General features: G+C 48.1%; 1 protein-coding gene across 1 annotated transcript in view; it reads left to right on the top strand.

The window, feature by feature from the left end:
* Positions 1-7,736: 7,736 nt before the first annotated feature.
* Positions 7,737-9,855, top strand: part of RIMKLB (ribosomal modification protein rimK like family member B) — a 53,016-nt gene continuing 50,897 nt past the window's right edge. Inside the window, exon 1 of the mRNA XM_064463018.1 lies at positions 7,737-7,884. The gene's annotated coding sequence lies outside the window, so the exon portion shown is untranslated. The remainder of the gene's footprint in view (positions 7,885-9,855) is intronic.

Here is a 9,855-nt window from a genome sequence, read left to right as displayed (position 1 = left end):
TCAGTCCACCAGAGGTGCTCAAAATGTGATTAAACAACCAGAAGAAAGTGATGGAAGTTATAACAGCACCCCAGGCTGAGGAATCCTCTTAGATACTTCGCTTTTTCTGGAAGTCCACATAGCAGTGTGTTTGGGCTACACCTTTCCACACAGCCTGGTTTGGTTTTTGTTTTTATCTGTGCCTCTGTGGTGTCATTCAAGCCTCTGCTACTTAAGAAGTAGGATAACTAAAATATCTTGAAGACCTTGTGAGTTCTGAACACATTTCTTTGGAAACTGTCATTGATGCTATATGTTTTGGTCTAGCAATGCGTTGGTGTATCACCATCTCCCATGGAGTGCAGGATGCACCTCTAGTCCTGGACAAGGCTGCTTCTGATTGCTTTTGACCTTTAAATCTTTTTTTTTTCAAACTGGAAGGCTGTGTCCTGTCCCCAGCTGTTCAGTGCGGGTAGGCTTGTGCTAGCAGCACCCCTCCATCTGGAGAGCTTGGTGCGGATGCTCCCGGTGATGGAATCCCTGGCCGGGAAGCAGTTCAGTATTTTAGATATCAGGCAAACCGCAGTGAAGTAACTGGAGGTATCCTGCTGCTCTTGCTCGCTGCGGACACCGGAGGGAGCTGCAGCACACCGGCATGCGAAGCCCCATTTTTTCCCCTTGCAGTCCAAGCACATTCTTCCAAGAGATGTGGCTCAGTGTCTGCAGGCCCAGATCTGGAATGAAAGCTCTCCTCTTAGCTATTCTATTTGTCGGTTACTGGATCCACAACTGTTTAACCGTTTTGCTTTTTGGGATGGAAAAGAATCTTGTTATTTTTTCCCACATCCTTGCCCCATGACATTGACAAAGATAGCTGGACAACCCTCACTTCTGGGAGATAAGAATAATTAGCATCCTCCTGCACCTTCTCTTCTCATTCATGTTGCTGTCTTCTGCTTCGCATGCAGACATCCCTCTCCAGCAGTGAGTAACTTAGGGACGGACATCTACAGCAGATAACTCAAGGTGAAGCACTCTTCCCTTTAAAAAGTGAGGTATTGGTGCCGCAGCACGGTGTGAGGGAAAACTGTGCCACAGTGAGCAGTGTAGGTGACTCATAAAGGAAACACTTCCATACATCTATTCCCTTAAGCTGCGCTGACCCCAGTGCCTGTAGGTGCTTACCTAAGATCAGAAGCAGAGACAGTGATTCAGCAAAAAGTTCTCTTCCAAGTTGGTACTGATCCCATTAAGTTACCAAGGATGCTATAGCGATGATAGCATGCTATTTTGGATGAGTCACAAAATCAGCCTTTCTAGAAACTTGGTGCGTTTCACCCCAGAGATTACTGCATCTCAGCAGACAGGTAAGTGATCCTGAGGTGTACTATTTATGAAGGTCTTGGAGAAATGTTTAAATGCCAGCTGGTTTCTTTGCCTGTCTCTCTTTGTCTCCCTGGTTTTTACATATCCTCATAGTAACTGTGCATTAAGATACCCTGGAGCAATGAGAAATTAATGAACTGCTCTAAGATCTTTGAATGTATCAGGTCAATAATGCAGCACTACTGGCCATGTGAATTGGGGCTGAAATGAATTTTCTTGGGACCCACACTGATGACTTCTCAGTGCTGCTGGGCTCCATTAATAGCTGAGGTCTGACACTATCCTGTGGTTGTTCCGCTGGTGTTGCAGAGGTTGTCAGTGGGAAGGGACAAGAGATCAACGCCTGCCCCATCTGTCCCCAGTTTTGGGAGGTTCATGTCTGACTTTGTAGAAGTGGGAACACTGCAAAGTACAGGAGCCTGGACATAATCCACCTCTTTTTCACTGACAGTCATGCTTTCTGTTGTCCCATCTATAAGAATAAGGAATTCTTCATGCCTTTATTTCCAAATCAACAAGCCACTGCTTAGAGCGCAGGCAGTCTTGCAGTCACAAAATACCCTAAGGGAGTCCATGAAACTCTAATTAATACATGCTCAACTCCTTCAAATCAGTTCAATTTTTGTGAAGAATTGAGCATAAGAGGCAGTCAGTGAGCTCTTTGCTGTTTGGTTGGTGATTTGGCCACATGCTTCAGGCTTCTCATGGCCAAGAAGCCTACAGTGAGAAGTTGTCAGGACCTTCCTTCTTCCTTCGTGGTGCTTTGGGCTTCCCTTCTCTGCTCTTTCTGTAATTCCCTTGATAACAGACATCCTTCCTTTCTGGTCCCTTGCACTGTCTCAGGGCCAATTCTTCCTGGCTGTTTCACATGTTCTTTGGCACTCCCCTTTCTCCAAGCAGCTGAACTCAAATACAGCTTCTCTCAGGGCACTTTTTCCACAACTGCTCTCTCAGGGAGACAGGTAGCACTTTAAGCTTAACAAATATATAAATCCCTCCTGTAAGGCCAGCAATGTGTGTCCATATAGACTCTGGACCACATAGGAACACCATCTTTAATTAAACTGGCACAAGTTTTCCATTCAGACGAGTCTGTGGCCACGAGTTAAATGCCAGAAAAGACACGACAGATTCTTCCTCCCCTTCTCTCGTCTCTTCTGGACATAATAAGCCCTGGAGCAAAGTCAGCAGGATTAATCCTTCTGTTGCAGCATGGCATTTGTGCTCTGGAGCAGTAACCAGGGCTGGCTAAAGCAGTCACTGCTAGGAAGCAGAGGGATGTCTTACTCCTACACAGAGAGGTTCACCAGAGCTGGTGTGCCAGAGATCACAGCTGAGCTTTCCCATCACTACAGTATCTGTCTCACTTGAGGTATAGCCTTTTGTACCATTTTATTGTCTTTTAATAGTCCTCCAAGATGGAAGAGATTTTGGTCATTTTGCCTGCCCTAACAGTCCAAAACCACGAGTGGTACCACCCCAGCCCTACCCCCTGTGCAGATCAGCTTCAAAAATCACACCCTGAAGGGGCTACTCCAATGTTCAAATGTTGCAGTGCTGAGGTGTACATTGCTCTGAGATCCTCACACAACCTCCTGAATCCAATAGTGGGGCTATGGAGAGTACTGGATATTACAAGATAAGATGAAATTGGGACAGCTCGCAGTGCCTGAATTGGACATGCCCTTTCAGTTAAAAATGGCAACAGAGAGAACCAAGTGTATAGGTGCACGCACAGAGAGGATGTTTCATGTGAATATAGAGAGACTGGAGGCAGAAATAGCAATTAAAAATAAAATTATTATATTATATTATTATAAAACAGGATACCTTAAAAGCTTTTAAACATAATCAGGGAAGCGGACAAAAGTGACAATTTTAAAAGTGATTTGCTTTAAATTCTGTAACATTTAAAAAAAGATTTATTGTCAAGGCCTTTTTTTAAACTGGCCATATCCAAAATATGCAAACTGTTGACAGCCTTTTCAGTGTCAGCACTGACAGCACTTACCCCGTTTCTGAAAGGCTGTAAGAAAGGAGAACAGCAATTGCACTGAGTACAAGAAATGCAAATGATAGACCTGTTAGCAGACAAATTGGTAAGAGTTTATACTGTGGGGAAAATTAGGAAGCACCACCTTTCAGGTTTTTATCCCTCTGTTTCCTATACCGTCACAGGGACTATAAAGGCTGACTTGTCTTTTAAATACTTATTAATGTTTTATTCTCTAATGTTGACATTAGAAGAATTTGAACAAAAAAATATTTTGGGCATTACTGCCGCTGCGTTGATATAACTCACTCTCTCCACTAAGTACAGCTGACTTCAACCAGATCACTTGGCTTTTCTTCTGACCTTCCCCATGTATGGTCGCTATTCTGACCTGACAGCAGGCTGAAACCAAGGAAAGGGTGTTAATGAAAATCTGTCCTAATGTAATATGTGTACATGTAAAGGGCCTGCACTGATTTAGCTCACCTCTTATAGAGATGAAAACAGCACCGAATGTAGACCATTCTACATCCACATAAACAACACCTTTACAAGATGCCTGTAAAAGGCCAACAACACTTGTAGCTGAAAACCCCAACTTGATATTATTCTAACCATTTCTTGCTTCTGTCCATCAATGCAGCTGCCCTGGTATGTACCTTTTTATGAAAAAAGTCTTCAACTATTCACCCATTATTTCCTCATTTGTAATTGTTCTTAGAATAAAAAAACACTGGAATTTCATTTGCATGCAGCTGTATAGAATATTTGCATTCAAATTAAAGCATGCTGGGTTTGCTTGTTAAAATACCTAAATGTTACTTCATTGTATCAACTCAGCCTCTTCAAGCAAGTCTTCTTTGGCTATTTACTGTATCCTCCATGAGTTCTCTTGCCATGCCTGCCATCTCGGGTTTCTCTCCAATTTAATTCTTGGGTTTTGTCCTACATTTTATTTTCCCTGTATTTAATGTTTTTTCTCCCCCTCTTTATTTCTGTGTTTCTTCCTCTGTTTCTTTCCTTTTCTGTATATGCCTTTTCTTCTCCTTGCTCTCTCCCACCCCTTTCTTTTTACCCCGGTGCTCTTTCTCCTGGTTCCTCTCTGCACAAGCTTTTCTGACTCGGGCTTTCTCTCTGTCTCCCTGGTTTCCTTTCGGTCACCTTCACTGGAATGTTGGCAGGAACACTTTTTTCTTTGAAAACAAAGAGACTAAATAAGTAAATGAATAAATAAAATAGCTGGAAGCAGACGGGAGGTTTCAATTCCAGAAGGGGCTGTAATCTGCGAGCTTTTCTCACTTCTTAGCAAAGAAGGATATAGTTGCACTCCCTGCCCACCCTCCCCCCCCTCCCCAGACTCACAGGGAGCCAGGCTTCCCCCCCGCCTCGCGGCGTAAGGACCTTGGCCGGGAGTGATGGATTGCACTGCAGTGAGGGCTGGGAGCACTGCGGGGAGAGGGGGGAGGGATGGGGAAAGGAGGGGTGGGGAAAGGAGGGAGGGAGGAGACACGCTGCCAGCGTCAGGACAGGAAGGATGTAGTGGGGCTGAGAAAAGAGGAGCGGGGAGTGGAAGACGGGGAAGGGGAGGGCATGGCCGGGAGGGCTTGCGTTTCTGCAAGCTGCACCGTTCCGAGGAGACTGGGGAGCCCAGGTCTGAGGGAGACTGAGCTGAGGACCAGCACAAGGCGGTGTGGGCAAGGCTGGCACTGGGCAGTGTGGGAGGCAGGCAGTGAAAATGGAAAAGCAATAGAGAAAAGGAGGAGGGAGAGTCAAAGAGAACGACAGAAAGTAAGACTTAGGTTGTACAGCAATAACAGAAGAGCACAATTCTTGCAACCTGCATTTCTTCGGGGGTGTAACAGGGGAGGCAATGTCGGAGATGACTCAAAAGGTCAAATAAGTCATACTGCAAACCGCATTGAAATGTGCTTTCACTGCAGTCCGAAGGGTGATAACAGTATGACCTTTGGACAGTAGCAAGGTACACCTGTACCGTGGTAGCTACCGGTGATGATACACGTGTTGGCAGCGTCTGGCTGCAGCAGCTTTATACTTTGTGGATTTTGGCAAGGGGGATGTGTCCTTTTGCCTGGCACTGCGAGGAATGCAGATGACCTCCTCCCCACTGCACCAATTACAAGTGCTGAAACATGACTTGTAATTGTTGCCTTTCATGCTTCTCTTCTTCCTTTTTTGAATATATGTCTCCATCTGTTCCTTATTCATTGTCCAGATTTTTCTCCATTTCCATCCACCCTCCTTTCTCCGCTATTAACATCCTTCTCTCAGTTCACCTTCCAGCATTATCTTCCATCCTCCCTTCCTTTCCCTCTCCCTTTTTGCGGACCTCCTCCTGCCCACCCCCAGGCTTACTTCCCCGCTGGCTGAGAGCGGTGCCAGCCTGGTGCTCCGCAAGCCCGGGGTCCAGGGCAGGAGCAGCGGGGTATGCTGGCAGCCATGCCATCAGCCTGCAGGAGGCTGTCCCACCCCTGCAACTTCTGCGAGAGACTGCTTCGTCCTCTATGTAGCATGGCTCCTCTCACTCACCCCTCCCCGGCCATCGCTGCCTCTCCATCCCGCCCCTCCTCCCCGCATCGCACTGCACCAGCTGCAGTTTCCAGCTACACTGACCTAGTTCTGGCCTCCCTGCAAAGCACCTCCATCCCCATCTTCCCTTAGCACCTGGCCACAGGAGGAGGGAAGGGAAGGCTCCCCTCGCACCCCAGGGAGCCTCGTGAGCACTGCTCCCACCACGGCACCGGACCCGGTCATGGGAGACCCAAATTTGAGGTACACACACTCGCCCCTTAATCTCCTCCATCGGTTTAAGGCAGGCAAGGGGCGCTGAGTGTATAACCACACTCACTGGTGGCAAGAGGGGGCATCAGAATGAGGTGAAGAAACCATTGCCCATAAATGAGAGAAGCCTTAAAAACAGATTCCTTGCAATACCCTCTCATCAGCTCTGGGCGCAGAATTGCTGGACACAGGAGGAAAACACCAAAACTGTGAGAAACTCAGAGACATTTAGCCTGCTGTCAGAAGCTCTGTAGCTCTCAGGGCAGATGTTTATCAATCTTAATGCAGCAAAGTGCCTGCAAGGTATAGCCACCCTGCGGTTGCATCAGAAGCTTCCCAACAGGCACTGAAATCCTAAGTCATCACTGCAACAGCATTCATCAAAAGACAATGGAGAAAGAGACAGAAAAGGGCAGGACAGGAGTAAAAAAGAGGGAAAGGAACAGGAAACAAAAGCAGGCAGACAGAAAAGAGAAAGGAACTTTCTCAAGATGGTAAAGGAAAAATACAGTGAGAAAAACAGCTGGAGAAGAGAAGGGGCCAGGCAAACGAAAAGGAGAGGCAGAAGGGAGATACACAGAGAAGGCAGCATTTTCCTTCCGACCTATCGTTTCCATCAAAAGCACATTTTTTCCTTTTGTCATGTTCCTTAGGACTGTTCCGTTTCCCTCTGTTGCAGCATAGCTGCAACTTAGCCAGGAGAAATTCACTCGTCTTCCGATCTGGGAGCTCCTGGTTATACACCAGCCTTTGAAGCCTACCAGCTGCTATTCATCCATCCCTTTGTTTCTGTTCGTAACTCTGCCTGCCTGAGCTTCTTTGTGCCTCTCAGTTCTCAAACCGTGCCCAGAATAAGGATAGCAGAAGCCTCTGACCTTCTCCAGAGTTACCTATTCAATGAGATGCGTGCTTTCCTCCCTTATGTCTCCGAACGGTTGCAGCCTGGCAGGAGGAGTCCTGCAGTGGCCATGCAAGACCCTTCCTTCTGGCAGGATTGTGCCCTGAGCCTTCGCAGTCCTCGTTTCCAATGTTGGGAATCCGGCGGTTCCCACTCCGGGAATTCCACCACCTGCACAGACCTCTCATTTTATTTTGTCCCAGTTTTTACACCAGAAGAATTATTTTCCGCCCTGGCAACCTGCTCGCTCCCTTCGCACCGCCCGGCGTAGGCAATGGGCGGCCGTGCCCTCCCTCCGCAGCAGCACGGCTCTCCGCCCCGGGGGATGCAAACCCCCTGAAACCGCCCTCCCACTCCTCCCCCCCATACCGGGGGCACTGCCCGAGCCCGGCCGGCGCTGCCGCGGGACCGAGCAAACGCGCTGACCGCAGGGACACCGCGGCCGCCGCCGTTACGGCCCCGCCAGGCCGCGCACGGCGCCCGCAGCGCCGCCGCTCACCCCCCGCCTGCCTTCCTGCCTGCGGCCGCGCGCAACTGCGCGCCTCTCCGAGCTCGCGCGCAGGCCAGGCTGCGCATGCGCGCCCGCCAGCCGGGTGGGAGGCTGCCCGCGCCGCGCGTGGGTGTGAACTGGGAGGTGGTATGAGGGCGGGGCCGCTGCCCTGAGCCCTCTGCCCTGCGTCCGTCTGTCTGTGCCGGCAGCAGCGGGTCGTCCCCGCGGCCGGCCCGATCACGCCAGCGAGCGGCTGGTCTGCACGGAAACGCGCGTGGGAGCGCTGGGGGCAGCGGAGCAGGTCGCCAGTTGGTGCCACGCGCAGCAGGGCGTGGAGCTGTACGTGGGGCGCGGGGTAGTCCCACGCATGGGAAGCCCGTGTGCGGGGGGCAGCGGGCGGGGTTTCGTCGGAGGCAGCGGCGGGCTCAGTGCGGTGGGTGGGTTGCGCGTGTGGCGGCCCCGCGTGTGTTCTGGAGAGGGGACACGCGGTGGCCGGACTGTGGCCGTCTCCGAGGGGTGAGCCCGGAGCAGCTGGCCGATGAGATTGGAGGCGTGCATGGTGCTGGGTTGAAATACTTTTGGGGTTGAGTCAGCGAAACCTGGAGCTTAATTGCAGACCCCCCGAGCTGGGAGTCCTTTGTGTTGGCAGCAATTTCTCAATTTTCTGCTACCTTATGGTAGTTTACTCGGAACAGCAATTAGTATAGCAGTCGGAACCAATGAGAAACTGAGGCTGCATGAAATTAAAGGTGATTTTGCACCATTTTGCATAGTCCTCGTTTTACATGGTGTGAAACAAGAATGATACGGCCATTTTTCCATTGAAACACAATCCAGAAACTGTTTCTGTCCGCGGGACCATCTGCGTTCATCTGTGAACCCAAGCATTCATGTGTGAACAAGGGCATTTACCTTGCCTTATATTTTTATATTTATTATTCAGTCATCCAAGTAGGAAGCAGAAACATCGCTATGAAACTTAGCTGACCAAATGAGTAGCTACTGCAGACACAGGCGGGGCGCAGGCTTAAGCAAATTGATATAAACAATTAAGCTTAGCAACATTTGCAGACTGGGATTTCCACCATTTTTCCTTCACAAGCTCATACACCCAACCGGAGACAAGTATATGAAACTTTCTGATGTGAATGATAGAATAATGTCCTGCAGGCGTTGGCTTCAGCGCTAAACAGCTGGTTTGCATTTTTAGTGAACTCGGTGACAAAAGATGTTTCACAGAATCAACCGTGAAATCAGATTTTGCATACATTAAGGCTTTGGACCAGTCCTTACATTATGCATTTCAGAGTGCATGGGAAAAATCTCAAAAGAAAGGTGCCAGGATTGTTTAGTGTTCAGAGGTGTCCTTTCTTTGCTAATACTACAATTATATTCTTTCCTAAATGGTGAAACTCGTTAGTCTGGACCATTGATGCTTAGGGCATAAGCCAGTATTCTCATTGCACTATCAAACAGTGAGAATTTTGTCCTGAGAACAGATGTATAGGTGACAGGAGAGACCCCACCTTCCTTCACTGGCAAAAAAAAAAAAAAATATTTGAAAAAATAGTCTTGCCTAATCCTGGGGAGGTAGAACATCTACATCTAACTCAGCTGCAGTGACAACTCTTTAAAAAGAAGTCAAACGCTTCTGCAGCAGTGAGCATGTCCGAGCAATAAATACATGGTTTCTCCTGCTCCGCCTTTCTAAGAAACAGTAGAAGACTTTCAGGACTCTTCAAACTGACTTGAGCTTCTAGATGGTGGGAGACTGTACTAGAGAATTGTATCTAGAGATACAGGTTATCCAACCTGTTCTTTCAGCTCACTCCCATCATTGCTCTCCCTTCAATACTCAAAAACTTGTTTGTGCCCGGGTTGAACACACTGCAACTCCAGCAGCTCAACAAACAGTAATAAAAGGGATACAAGGCTACAGTTTGCATGCGAGAGAGCTAGGAAGGCAAATGGTGGAATAAATTGTTACTGATAATCATACGACCCAGCTGAAATACCCCAAAGGGTTTGTTTGAGTACAGATCAAATGTCTTACCGTCACCATGCTGAGTGCCTTTCCTGTACTTGTAGAATGACTTTCTCTCAGATGTCGTGTGAAATATTTGTATGGACAAAAATCTACATTACAGAATTTCCCAGCTGTGCAGTTCTCTTCTTTCCACAAACTGCTAACCATGTTTGGGATGCAGAGGCACCTGCCTTCCAGCATGGCTGCTTATAGAAATGTAAAAGAAAAAAGTCTGCTATTATTATATCACTGAAGTTACTATATAAATCATATTGTGGACATTT

This window comes from Phalacrocorax carbo, chromosome 1, assembly GCF_963921805.1.
Source record: "Phalacrocorax carbo chromosome 1, bPhaCar2.1, whole genome shotgun sequence".
NCBI classification, from domain to species: Eukaryota; Metazoa; Chordata; class Aves; order Suliformes; family Phalacrocoracidae; genus Phalacrocorax; species Phalacrocorax carbo.
Note: the sequence above shows the minus strand (reverse complement) of the source record. Positions and strands in the feature narration are given on the sequence as shown.